Below are 14,594 nucleotides of genomic sequence, written 5' to 3'. Positions count from 1 at the left end.
AAGGTGGAACTAAATGCAGTCACCCTTCCAGTGATTCCTTTCAGTCTTGTCTTCCTAAATTCAACCTCTTCAAAGGCTGCAGTAATTATATTTTCAGGTGTAAAAGAGAAAGAAGATATTGTGATTCTCAGGGTCACAAGGTCTAAGCCAGTGATCTGCAATGCTCCAAATTCAGGTTTTATGTGTGTTCCCCACTCAGCATGCAGCAACGTGGAGAGTTGAGTGAAGCTCAGAAATTCTGCTCTTTCACTTCAGCATCTACCTAGAAGACCTCAGCAGAGGTGCATGGGCTTGTTGACAACTGTCCCCAAATGCCCCAAAACATACTATCAGCCTAGGTAGTGCAGGGGGACTGCTGGAGGCCTGTTGTACAATACCACAACCTTTCTGGTTTTCCAGTCGTTGTATCAGTCTGAGTGTCTAGATCTTCCTAGCCAGAGAAGTTGTAACACTGTGCTGGAACATACAAAGCATGTATGGAGAGGAGAGGAGAGGAGAGGAGAGGAGAGGAGAGGAGAGGAGAGGAGAGGAGAGGAGAGGAGAGGAGAGGAGAGGAGAGGAGAGGAGAGGAGAGGAGAGGAGAGGGTACTAAGCACAGTCACCTTCTTCCTGAATCCCTATTGCAGCTGAGGTGTGTTAGATACACAGCTTGTTCTTAACTAGGGGAGTTAGGACTTTTCCTTTGTTGCAGGCGTTAGTGTACCTCTCAACCAAGTTATTCAATTTTTTTCCATATATGTGGTCCACCTAGTTTAAGCTAAGCATGTGTTTACATACCTTGAGGAATTAAGTTAAATGTGTTGTAATAAAATATATGAGAAAGCAAGTAGGTCTTAATTTTGTTTTATACTTTGATATAAAATTTTCTTAGCAGAAGATCAATAATGGATTCTTGTTTTCATTAAACATTTGTAAAGCAAGAAATAACCGCTTGGAAGTACTAATACAGTCAGGTATTAGGGATACCTAGAATTGTAATTGTAAAGCATTGTAATTCTAGTGCTGTCAAGTCAGCAAGACACTGATTTTTTTTTTCCCTAGGCTAACTAGCTCCATCTAATAAGTGTATCTCAAGCATTTCACCTTGGGTTCTACAAGGGGAATGATTACTAACAGTGACACTGAAAGATTCATCATAGAATCATAGAATGGTTTTGGTTGGAAGGCAATTTAAAGATATTCTAGTTCCAGTCTCCCTGCATGGGCAGGGACACCACCACTAGATAGGTTCCTCAAAGCTCTGAACATTCTGGCCTTGAATACTTCCAGGGAGAGGGCATCAACAAGCTCCCTGAGAAACCTGTTCCAGTGTCTCACTACCTGTCATGGTGAAGAATTTCTTAGTACTGCCTAACCTAGTCTACCCCCTTCCAGTTAAAAGCCCTTTGTCCTATCACTACATGTCCTTATGAAGGTCTGTCTCCAGCTTTCTTGTATATCCCTTTCAGGTGAAAGCCACTATAAAAACTCTAAAAAGCCACTGTAAAGCTACTATAAGATCTTTCTGGGTCTTCCCCCAGGCTGAACAACTGCAACTTTCTCTGCCTGTCTTCATTGGAGAGGTGTTCCAGCCTTTGGATCATCTTTGTGGCCTTCCTCTGGACTAACTCCAAGAGCTCTATGTCCTTCTGGGGGCTCCAGAGCTGGGCACAGTACTCCAGGTGAGGTCTCACCAGAGTTGAGTAGAGAGGGAGAATCACCTCCCTTGATCTGCTGACCACTATTCTTTTGATGTAGCCCAGAATACAGTTGGCTTTCTGTGCTGCAAGTGCACATTGTCTGCTCATGTTTAAGCTTCTCATCAGGCAACGCCTCCAAGTCCTCCTCAGAGCTGTTTTCAGTTCAGTTTCCACCCAACCTGTATTTGTATTTGGGATTGCCCTGACCCAGGTGCAGAACTGTTCACTTAGCCTTGTTGATCTTCATGAGGTTGGCATATGCCCACCTCTCTAGCCTGTCATGGTCCCTCTGGGTGGCCTCCTTTCTGTCCAGTGTATTGACTGCACCACGCAGCTTGGTATCATCAGTGAACTTGCTGAGAGTGCCCTCAATTCCACTGTCCATGTCACTGACAAAGATGTTAAACAGGCCGCCCGGGGGCCCTGGTGTTGACCCCAGGGGAATGCCACTTGTCACTGTTCTCCATTTGGACATCAAGCCATTGACCACTATTTGAGTATGACCATCCAGATATTTCATCCATGGAATTCATCTTTCCAATTTGGAGACCAGGATGTCATGCAGAACACTGTCAAAGCTTTGCACAAGTTCAGGTAAAGGATGTCAATTGCCATACCTTTGTCTACTGATGCAGTGACCCCATCATAAAAGGCCTACAGGTTTGCCAGGTATGATTTGCCTTTGATGAGGTCACTTTGGTTGTCACCAACCACCTTTATATTTTCTGTGTGCCTTAGCATAATTTCCAGGAGGATCTGCTCCGTGATCTTGCCTGGCACAGAGGTGAGACTGACTGGCCTATAGTTCTCTGATCCCTTCCTTTTTTCTCCTTTTTTGGAAATGGGTATCATGTGTTCCCTTTTCCAGTCAGCGGGAATTTCACCAGACGGGAAATATGATGCAGAGCAGCTTTGCAGCTTCATTTGTGATCCTTGAATATTGACCAGCCTTCTTGTGATACTCTTCCCTCTAGGATTTTATGCCATGATACCTTACCAACAAGATCCCAGAAGAGGTCAAAGTCTCCTGAATTCCAGGAAAGTGAGCTTGCTGCACACCCTCCTTGTTGCTCTAAGGATCCTAAATTCCACCCTTTTGTGATCACTGCAGCCAGTGCTGACCTTAAGCTTCATGTCCATCAGTCCATCCTTAGTGAGAACAAGGTCCAGCACAGCGCCTTTTCTAGTTGGTTTCTCCACCACTTGAGGAAGGAAATTGTTACCAATGCATTCCAGGAACCTCCTGAGTTGCTGGTGCCTTGCTGTGTTGTCTCTCCAGCAGCTGTCAGAGTGTTGAAATCCCCCATGAGGAGCAGGGTCTGTGAATGGGAGGCTGCTTCTACCTGCCTGTAGGGTACCTCATACACTCGGTCATCCCTGCCAAGTGTCCTGTAGCAGCCCCCACTGCTCTCACCTACCCCTAACTTCCCTTTAGTGCTGACAGATAAGCTCTCCTTCAGCTCCTCATCCATCCCCAGGCAAAGTTCCGTGGACTCCAGCTGGTCATTAATGTGACAGGCCCCTTCCTGTCCTTCCTAAAAAGCTTAGACAAGTATTGTTTGGTAATCAGAACTGCTGCCCTTCCACCATACTAAACAAATCCTAATCATGCATCCTTCTATTTCCTTTACTTCCCAAACACTGTTTAAAAATTATTTTCTTTACCAATTCAGTGAGTTGACTTCTATTTTACATATGAATGTTTATACATAAATGAATAGATGCTATCTCCCACTTGGTGTTCAGAAGACCAAAGTAACTTAAAACCAATGTTTCTAGCAAAGTGAGAAAGAAAAAACAATATTAGATTCTGTATTTATATCCATGTTGGGAAAAAAAACACCAATCCACTAAAGCAGGTATGTGGTCAAAGTAGGTAATGTATTCTATTAAACAACGTAAGTCTGTTCCATATCATGGGAAAATACAGTACTGGGTAATGTAGTACCCTATTTACCATAGCCTTAATGCAGCCTCCCTCTTACCTCCAGTTTTCTGTTCAGCTTATTATGCTTTGAAGCCATTGACTCATTGTCACTTTAGCATCCTTTAGTGATTTCTAATCAAGCATGGTAAAGGAACCCAAACAAAGAAAACCCCTCAGTTCAGTCTTCATTCAGTTTGTGGATTTGTACAGGAGAGGGGTATTTTTTTTTTTTTCATTCATTAACTCATCATATTTTTTTTCATACTGTTTTGGTTTGAATTAATAGATCTTTTTACTCTGCATTTTGATTTTTCCATATGAAATGCCTTGAATTGTCACAATAACTGGAACAGACAACTCTTCATTCGACCCATCTTTTTTTTTTTCATACGTATCCTTGGTTTGTCACTAATTTCTTCTCCTTTACATGATTACAATTTTTTTTAATTAATGTTGCCTAATAATAATTTCTTTAAATAAAGTTTTTGTTAGTAAATAGTTATTATTAAGCATCTGTGAAAAGTTGTAGTGTATATACATAAGAAACTTGGTGAAGTACAAATATTTTTGTGTTTTGCCAATGGGTGTTGCATCTCATCTGCTGCATCTCTCATACTGCTTCTTGGGTCTATATGAAAGAAATTTTTTTGTCAGTAACTTCTAAAATACAAGGAGCTTGGCAAGGGTTTTTTAAAAACTATTTTCACATGTTAATTTTTTTCAACAACTCTAAGGCAACAGGTACAGAGTGATTCAGAGGTTTAAGGTAGGAGCTAGTATCTCCTATTTGACTATGAGATAGAAAGACTAGTAGTTTGAAGTTGTTTCAAAATTATTATAGTACAGTGTTATTTTAAGGTAGAGGGAGGAAAACACACAATAAAAGCTCTGAACAAGCTGAACCACAGAAAAACGTGATTGAAACTTTACATTTAGACAACTTTAAACACATTGGTTCAGTTTTATTCTTCCCAGTAACCATTAGTTTCAGTTATTTAGGGGAAAAAAAAAAAAGTAAAAAAGTAGCATTGTCTATTTAAGAGTATAAGACTTTGATTCTGTTAAGTTTCATTGGCACTGGTTGTCACATAAATCTCTCACAAGTCTCCCTGTGAAAAAATCATAAACTGAGGTGCTTGAAAAAGGTATTTTAATGCAGTTTCTCAGAAGCTGCTATGTAGATATTCTGCAAGAACATGTTGATATCATTTCCCACGAGCAAAGTAGTGTCTTATCAAGAAATACTGATGGTGTTGTGTAACAAGAAGTTGTTTCAGTGTTGCCCTTCTTTCTGCCCCTCCAACTTTCTGTTTCAGTTCCCTGTGACTGGACTTTGTACCCATTTCCTGCTAATAAATGCACAGCTCTCTGGCTTCAAAGCTAGAGGCAGAAACTGAAACAATTCCCTGCTGTAAGGTAAAAATGCCCCTCCTGTTCCAAAGTCTGTCACTTATTTCTAGTTTTAATTTAATTTTGTAATTTTTAAATGTAAGCACTGTGGTTATATGTCATTGGAGTTCATATTCTTTAACAGATCAAAGCAAATTTTTCATGGTAGGAAATCGGTGATTATGAGAAGTATTAATAGATACAGTGTTGTCTTTTTCTAATTAACTTAATGCAATGTGTTTTAGGTAAGAAAGAAGAAGAAACTGATGTTAACATTGTTCTTGTTTTTAAGATACTATCAACTCTAGTGGCAAATTATTTTGTAACAAAATGCACCTCAGTATTAGAAATATTTCTGGGCCCCTCAGTTCAGGAAGGATATCGAGGTCCTGGAGCAGGTCCAAAGGAGGGCAACCAGGCTGGTGAAGGGACTCGAGCACAGACCCTATGAGGAGAGGCTGAGGGAGCTGGGGGTGTTCAGCCTGAAGAAGAGGCGGCTCAGGGGAGACCTCATCACTCTCTACAACTCCCTGAAAGGAGGGGGTAGCCGTTTGGGGGTTGGTCTCTTTTCCCAGGCAACTCTCAGCAAGACAAGAGGGCATGGTCTTGAGTTGTGCCAGAGGAGGTTTAGGTTGGACATTAGAAAGAATTTCTTTACAGAGAGAGTGATCAGACATTGGAATGGGCTGCCCAGGGAAGTAGTGGATTCTCCTTCCCTGGAGATATTTAAAAAGAGACTGGATGTGGCACTCAGTGCCATGGTCTAGTAACCGCAACGGTGGATCAAGGGTTGGACTCGATGATCTCTGAGGTCCCTTCCAACCCAGCCAATTCTATGATTCTGAGAGGATTCTATTGAAATGAAGCAGAACAGTCTCTGCCTGCAACAGGTTAAAAAGTGTATAAGTTTTACTTGAATGTGAAAACATTTTGAACAAAAATGAAAGCAGGATGTTTGTGAACTGGTACATTTTTCAGCTGTGCAATGGTGCTTTTTCTCTTACCACTTAAGCTATGGTTGCTTAAAAAGTAATGTTGAAAGTTTATGTAATTTTGATTACAGACCTGTTTCAAGAATTAAATGGAAATAAATTGTTAAGTAGTTTTAGAAGAAGTTAGGTTCTAAAATAAGATTGTCGTTTTGAAGTGATTCTGGTTTGTATGCAATGTATGTAATGTGATAAAATCTGTTTGATTCAAAGGTGGAAGCCTACAAAATTAACTGTAACTTTTTAAGGAATATTTAATAAATCAAATCCCTTAATTTTCTTTTACATATCCAACCTGCTAATGGGGGGTAAACACAGCTTCTGAGAGGGCTGTGTCTGTAAGAGCAATCACTGAGATGGGATGGGAAGTAATAACAGAGAAAACTAAAAGATATGGAAAAAAAAAAATCACTTCTGAACAGGTTGAATCTGCCAGGGTTATACAGAAAGACTGCAGCTGGACAACCACTCTGAGACAAAAAGAAGGAAGGTGTCAGAGGAGAAGCCAAAACAAGTGCTGAGCACAATCTGACCACAAATACTACTTGCTATGCAATTTTGTAATGACTTGCTAATAATATGGATTCCATACAACCTGTTTACTCACAACCATATATTTGCTTCTGGCCTCAGGGTTCTCTCCAGGTGGATTTTACCAAGTGGAGACCTGTATCTAGGTGTTAAATGCCTGTCAGACTGGCAGCTGAGGCTATTTTGATGCCAGGAGAGCCACAGTCACCAATAGGGAGCATTGAATGCTACTTGCTGGCGGAGGAGCGCGTGTTGTGGGGAGAGGAGTCGTGAGGAAGGTAAGCAGAGAAATGCATCAACATCAAGAGTTGTAATGGTAGAATGGTAGTGAAAACAGCAGTACCTATTAAGGACCTGGACAAAAGTTTTAAGTTAAAAGGTAATGGTGTAAAAATGGTTTTATCTTTTTTTTTCTACCATGATAAAGAATCAGTTGATCAGGTATACTTATAGGGAAATCTTAAATCACAGGGCACAAACAGACATGTTTTCCTCTGAACATGCAGGAATCCCTAGTATTAAAAAATGTATTTAATTCAAAGCCAAAGTGTTAATACACTGGATGGCTACTTTATCTTTGACATGGTTGAGTCATTTACAAAAGTTGCTTAGCTATGCAAGAAGCATCATGTCTCCAGTTCATATAAGTTATTGTAATAGGCAACTGAATTTTTGTCTATTATAGTACTTGTCTAATAGCAGCACTAAAGTATTAGTTCTGAGAAGCTCATGCTGAATAAAAGAAGTGAATTTTTTTTTCACTGATGAACAGAATCCATCCTTTAAAAACATAACAATGTGTTATGGCACAGAGTGAAGAAAAATGCTATTTTTAAAAGACATTTTTATTTGATTGAAAAGGCATATTATTCATTCCAAACATAGTTGCATTACTCTCCAGTCCAGGCCAGCAGATAATGAGACCTATGGAGCTATAACAGACAAACTGTTCAAATGCTAAAAAAGAAATTAATACTGATGTACAACAAGAAAATGTGTACTACATGAAAATGGAAAATATACTTTTTACATTTACTTATGCTCTTGAAATGTCACGCAAAATAAGGTGAAAATCGAGTGAATTACAATAGTCATGAGTTAATTATAAGTTGCATTCATTTTGAGTTGAGATTTTGCCTCTTTACTCCTGCATGCAAAGGGATGGTGTTCTGATTTAACAGCTAGAATTTACAAGTACCAGTGAAAGAAAAAAAATGAACTAAATAAAATAAAGGGAAGGGGAGAGAAAGAGAAGGAGTTTTCTACTCTCACAGTGCAGAAGGAACCTGGGTACCTTGTGGCTTAAATTGCTGTTTTTCCTGTGTTGCTGTAATATAATATGTGCATTTCTACACTGTTAGCTCAAGATACTTTTTTTCTGTCAGACCCACTTAGTCCCTTCTTGTACTGTAGGCATATATTGTTGGTCTTAGACTTATTTTCTGTTTTAAATACCCTTAACTTTAAGAATTTAATTTTGATTGTTGGCTAATCCTATGATGTTTAAATTCTGTCATATATTTCTCCAAGCTAATTATATTCAATATGTTCTGTTTTGTTTTGTTTTCTTGATGGAGGAGTAAGTCAGCTATTCTTTTGCATGCTTACTGAAATGCATACATTTTGGAAGTGGAATAAAATTGGCTAAATTTTATGCCCTGTTTTGTAAATTTCTTTGCCCTGCACATTTTTTTAGAAGATTCTGATACATGTAGTTTGTAGTCAGACAGTTATATAACCACTATGAAACTCATAATCCTTCTTTTACTAGCTGTACAATTGTTCTTTCTAGGGTAAATATTTTTCTGCTTTATAAAATTTCCTTATTTCAGGATCTATGTTGTTTCCAAGTCTGTTCTGCAATAACCAATTTTAAAGCCATTTTGTACTTTTAGTTTTTACCATGAATAATGCTAGTGAAGTATCTCTGCATCGGAGGTGATTAGAGAATAGCTTACTATTAGGTATTAAAAAATGAGTGCTCTTGTAACCCTGTTCAAAATAATGTAGTAAAAATATTTCCCTGCCCAAAAGAACAACACAAGTGGCTTGGTTTCACCTTGTAAATGCTAAACAGTCTGTTTCTCAGTGTAAAATTAAAAGAGAACAATCTTATTTTTCTATTGTGACATTTTAAAAAATAGATATTTTTCCCCCATAGAAATATTTAAAAAAAATAATTCCAAACAGTCTTCCATGAAACATTCGTGACTATCTGCAGAGTGAGGACATACCATTCCCTGAATAGTGGTTGTGTGAAAGAAGTAACAAAAAAAACAGTTTCTTTTTTCTTAGAAACTATAGAGAATAAATTTGGACTTCGATAAGCAGCTACAGTTATTTATTTTAAATCATTCATGCTTGTGCAAATGAAGTAGAAGGAGAGGCTATTTTATGTCTTCCGAGCCTCCTGCTTTCACCCACACCATAAGTCAGCTGACTTCCAATTGAATTATTTTTCACTTAAAAAGCTCTTCCATTTCTATCCATGGTAGTAGGCTCACATTAAGAACCTGGATAGATCAGATCACAGCAAAGAAACCTTTGGCTAATGGTAATCAATGAAAGTAATTTGCTATTGGATCTAATCATGCCTTTTCATTTTAGTGCAGCAGGTTGGCTCTGGCTAAAAGCCAAGCGCCCACACAGCCACTGCCTCATTTCCTTCCCTCATCTTCCCACTGCATTTGGGAAAAAATAGGAAGCTGGATGAGAAATCATGGGTTGAAATAAAGGCAGGGAAGTCACTTCCCAAGTGCTGTAAAATGACCTAGGTAATTTAGATTAATTTAAATATTTAATTACTGGTTGGAGTGTGGGGAAACAGCAAAGCAGCATAAACATTTAAACATGCAGGAAAAACATCTTTCCTCACATTGTCCCCAGCACAGCTTAAGATTCCTCTCCTCCACCTTCCAAGTTTCTACTTCATGTCTTCACCACAGGCATCTGCACTCAGTCCCTTCAGTGAGGCAATGGGTAGCTCAGGAGGACAAAATCATTGCTTAGCCACTTACCTCTGCCACTCCTTGTTCCTCACTGTTTTTTCTGTCCTCTGGGGTGGGATGAAGTCTCTTTGGGCATCTCTGACTACTCTAGCCTTGTTTCCTCCTCCTTCTCTTTACCCATCCCCCACCACCCTTGTCTCCGTGTCCCTCCCCCCCAGTATTTTTTTCTCTTTGTTAAATCCTCAAGGAGCCACTGCCTTATCTGATAGTCTTAGCTGTGTCCATCTTAGCTGGGAGGCATGCTTTTTTTCTTATGCTTGAGCACTTTTTAAACTACGTGTTCTTTCTAGTAGTGTTTCTGGGAAAGAAAGGTTGGACATAAGTAATAGTCTAGATACAATCGTTTCCTCTGTTAGTTTATGTACTTTCTACTATAGCCATTCTCAGTCTTTGCAATGGGATAGGTTGCACAGCTCCTTGTGGACAGTCGAGAGGGCTGCTGGCAGTGCCCCTTTCTCCATCAAATGATTGAGTATCATATGGTATATCATATGATATACCAGACTATATCTTATGGTAAGTACATTACTCTCTCTTCTCTCTGTCTCTCTGTCCCTGTCCCATGAGGAGAATGAAGGAGTGGCCATGGTGTAATGAGGCTCAGGGGAATGTGGGTGTTACTTTAGCTTAAAGTGCATTCCAGTGACAAGACCAATATATACCCTGTGCATGTGAATCACTGGACAGTGCCTATGCATATTAGCAGACTTTCTTGCCATATGTTAGGAGCTAAAGTGTTTCTCCTTCTGTGCCAAAGATCTCATGAAAGAAGGTAATAGGAACTAGTAGAAGGTAATAAGAACTGTCCACTCAGGCAGGTTGGGTGGCTGTGTGTGTGGCCCTTAAGCAAAAGGGCAGCAGGGAGTAGGCTGTGAAACATAGTCTGAGCCCTCAGTCTGTTGGTTACTCACCTCTGACAATGGCTTTCTGAAATAGCATCTGGCTTGAGTACCAGTGAGGAATGTAATTTCCATCATGTCAGAACTCTGTCAGAGATAAAATTTATTTGTCTGATCAGACTTGTCATTGTAACCTGAATACAGGGTTGGCTGTAGATGCCTTCAATCAGAGAATTAGCAATATTCCTATAAAATAATCCTTGCTGGTGGATGTAATCACTCTTGTGTTAAATATATTTTTTTTTAGAGTAATGAAAGAATAAAATATTTAATATGGAATATTCATTAGATTGCTATACAGTCTAGAAAGGAAAAATACTTGTGCATCCTTTAGAGCAAAATTTTGCAATTAAAACTCACAAAGAGTTGTCCTTAGTTGTCATTATTTCTGTGGAATTACTCACAGAGTAAGACACTGTTACATCGGTAAGCTTAGTGGAGCACCTTATACTAATTGAAAAATGTAGTGTTTATTTATTACAAAGTTGTTTTATCATATTTTGTGCTGAGCACAGACAGGCAAGCCACTGTCAAAGTGGGATTTATTTCATGTAGTTTTATTTCTTTTGTATACGTCTAGTCTCAACTAAATGTTCTAAAAGTTCTCTTCCTAGTCTGCACCAAAAAAAAAAAAAAAAAAAAAATAATGAGCATCACTTCCAACTTTTCATTAGATCAGTCTTAAAAAGAGATGGATTATCCTCTTAATGTCCCTGTCTCTTCCTATTAATTAGAGAGGAAGCCTAGATAATTAGCTCAGGCTAAATGCAAACTTTAAGATGAATAAATTCAGATAGATTGGCTTGCATTGTGAGCTCCTAGTTGTTATGGGCCATCTAGGCATTTAACTTCAAAAGGGATAAAATTAATATTGCCTGCATGCAGCCTTTTCTCAACTTTTCTATCTGGAACAATCAGCTGTATTTGGAACCTTTGAGTTTTATCATAAGTGAAGTATAAGTAGCATTAGACCTGTTTTAAAAATAATCCCAGACTTTGAGAACAAATGAATGCAAATACAACCTCACTCTTCCTTGAAAGAAACATCTTTTTGGAAATAATATAACATGCTGGATCATTTTATTGATGTGCTACTTGCTATCTTCTTGTAGCAAAGAAAAATTACCTGGTTATTTCAAAACAATTTCTCTGGTAAACCTCTGTGACTAGAAAAGTGGTAAATACAGAATAGAAAAAATAGAATAGAAGTAAATGTAATAACACTATGTTATTAAGTCCAAAGCTTTGATCTTGACAGAGTTACAGATCCCTGTGAGCAACTCAAGGGACAGAGATGGGGGATTTCAGGTATTGAGCTTGGTTGAGTTTTTTAGTTCTTTTAGGTTTTATGTTTCCTTCTGACAGGAATTTAAAAATTCTGGTTTTAGTCAAAAAAGCTTATAAACTTCTTTCAAATGAGTTAAAATAAATTCCAGTCTACAGTGGCTGGCCATTTGTCTTACTATCTCTCCAGAGTTACAGCAGCACTTAGTTACCAATCTTCAGATCTGTCCACTGTTGCTGTGAAAGCAAAGTATTGGTGGAGTTTGTTGTCACAGTCCAATTTTATGTGTAATTAGGATTTTTTTCCCCTTTTTAAAATGTTTGTGGATGATTACATTGAATATGAATGGAAACTCAGAAGAGACTGGTTTGGCTATAGTTGGGTGAGGGTAAGGATAACTGTAGCCAGGGATGAAGTTGTGGTTCATATATTGGTGCAATTCAAATGGACATAACAGCTCTTCTGTTAAGCCCATGTGTAAGGACTTACCTGCCCAGCTGTGCAGGACTGTTTTTTTCTGTTTACTTACCATAAAAAACAGAAATATAAAGCTTTGGTAACACATTGTCTTCCACATGTCCATTTGAAACTCTTGAAAAAGGCAGTATCAGAGACAGTAATTTCACACATCATCTAGATCTGATATATTAAACAAATCCTGACTCAACAGCTTTGAAAACTATTAACTGAGGTAGATACCATGGATGAGTTTAGCTAAGCCCTGAATGTATGTAAGCATGATATTACATTGATTAATAAGGCATTATAAAATGCTTATACCAATAAGCCTATACTTTAAAACTGATACTTAATATTAGCATATGTCAACATCTTTACACATGTTTTCAGCCAGCATCATGTAATATTTACTGAAGTTGGTAGGGTTTTCAGAAATTAAGCTTTGTCATCTCATCCTTCTTTTCCATCAATGTCTAATAGTAATTTATATATTTATGCTAAACACAAAAGAAACAGAAACAATACACAGATACAGACCTAAAATCCTTGTGAAGTGGTGAAGATTAAAGACACAGACAAACTGCATCCTTAATGCATACACAAACATTTTACTAATTTGTAATTACCAAATCTGAAAATTTCCTTTTAATTGCTTTGAACACATCTCCAATTTCCAGGAAGTTACATGACACAGTCACTAATATTTACTGAATATTATCTTGCTTTTTTTAAAAAAAAAGAAAATATTTTTCTCTCTCCTCGTTGGCAAATAGAACGACTACCTGTCTTATATTGTGGTTCTCTTTTATTATACAGCTGACCAGAGTCCGTATTTAGAAGTCTAACAGAAGGAATACTGTGAATTGGTAATAATAGAAGAGTATATGCACTGATATTTGTATGTAATTATGCAGAGGGCTTTATTACAAATAAAATAATAGCATTATATTACAAAATATCTTATTTTTCATTCAGGTTATACTTTAGTAGCATAAGTAATGTTTGTTATTTGTAAAGACATTAAGTTCTATAATTTAGTTCAGATGAAATTAGCAAATTGTTGAGAAACCATTTTAAAGAGATACCTAAATTAAACTTGTATCTGATGGAGGCTGGGTGGCTTAATCTCTGTTTGATTCAGACTCAGTAATTAGTCATGCTTCAGCAAGAAACATGTTTATTTGTTCTGGTGTTTTTCCCAGCTCATGTTAAGTGAAATTTCTGTCTTACAATAAGGCATCTTTTATTAAATTAAATACAGGTTATTTATTTATGAAGATGCATGATGAAATCTCATGGCAGTTTTCAGAAAAGCATCCCAGCTTTTTTACAGACACAGATAGCAGTTTACAGATACAGACCCAGCCCTCTTTGACCACACCATGAGAGGGCTGAGTGCAAGCCATTTCCAGCCTGGAAAGCAAACTGGTGCTTTCTGGTGCAATCTGGTGCTGAATCCAAAGCACCTAACCAATAGCTAATGTGGAAGATTCCCATGTCACTTAGGGTTTTCTGGAAACAAAACCCTAACAACTAAAAAGCACATCAGATATGACTGGCCTTTAGGAAGCAGGAGGAGCACACCTGGCTCTGAGGACTGGTGAGAAGCTGTCAGCCCGCAGCTTGGACAGGAGCACCCTGTGCTGGGATAGGAACTGGCTGGAGGGCCGGGCCCAGAGAGTGGTGCTGAACGGGGCTGCATCCAGTTGGCGGCCGGTTACCAGTGGTGTCCCCCAGGGATCAGTGTTGGGCCCGGTTCTGTTCAACATCTTCACTGATGATTTAGATGAGGGGATTGAGTCCACCATCAGCAAATTCGCAGACGACACTAAGCTGGGGGGAAGTGTCGATCAGCTGGAAGGCAGGAGGGCTCTGCAGAGGGACCTGGACAGACTGGAGAGTTGGGCTGATTCCAATGGGATGAGGTTTAACACGGCCAAGTGCCGGGTCCTGCACTTTGGCCACAACAACCCCATGCAGCGCTACAAGCTGGGGACAGAGTGGCTGAGAGCAGCCAGGCAGAAAGGGACCTGGGAGTCTGGATTGACAGGAAGCTGAACATGAGCCAGCAGTGTGCCCAGGTAGCCAAGAAGGCCAATGGCCTCCTGGCCTGTATCAGGAACAGCGTGGCCATCAGGTCCAAGGAAGTGATTCTGCCCCTGTACTCAGCGCTGGTGAGGCCACACCTCGAGTACTGTGTCCAGTTCTGGGCCCCTCAGTTTAGGAAGGATATTGAGGTGCTGGAGCAGGTCCAAAGGAGGGCAACCAGGCTGGTGAAGGGATTTGAGCACAGATCCTATGAGGAGAGGCTGAGGGAGCTGGGGCTGTTCAGCCTGGAGAAGTGGCGGCTCAGGGGAGACCTCATCACTCTCTACAACTCCCTGAAAGGAGGTTGTAGCCAGGTGGGGGTTGGTCTCTTTTGCCAGAC

General features: G+C 39.3%; 1 protein-coding gene across 4 annotated transcripts in view; it reads left to right on the top strand.

Annotated features, from left to right (window-relative positions):
* The window catches only part of STS (steroid sulfatase), a 110,942-nt gene that overhangs the window by 5,431 nt on the left and 90,917 nt on the right, over nucleotides 1-14,594 (top strand). For 3 of the 4 annotated variants that reach the window (XM_030447491.1, XM_030447507.1, XM_030447481.1), the window contains 2 exons: nucleotides 4,923-5,022; nucleotides 6,618-6,793. The gene's annotated coding sequence lies outside the window, so the exon portion shown is untranslated. The remainder of the gene's footprint in view (nucleotides 1-4,922; nucleotides 5,023-6,617; nucleotides 6,794-14,594) is intronic. The other variant, XM_030447498.1, reaches the window with a different exon arrangement.

The sequence above is a fragment of the Calypte anna genome, chromosome 1, assembly GCF_003957555.1.
Source record: "Calypte anna isolate BGI_N300 chromosome 1, bCalAnn1_v1.p, whole genome shotgun sequence".
Lineage (NCBI taxonomy): Eukaryota > Metazoa > Chordata > Aves > Apodiformes > Trochilidae > Calypte > Calypte anna.
This window is presented reverse-complemented; position numbering and strand designations above follow the sequence as displayed.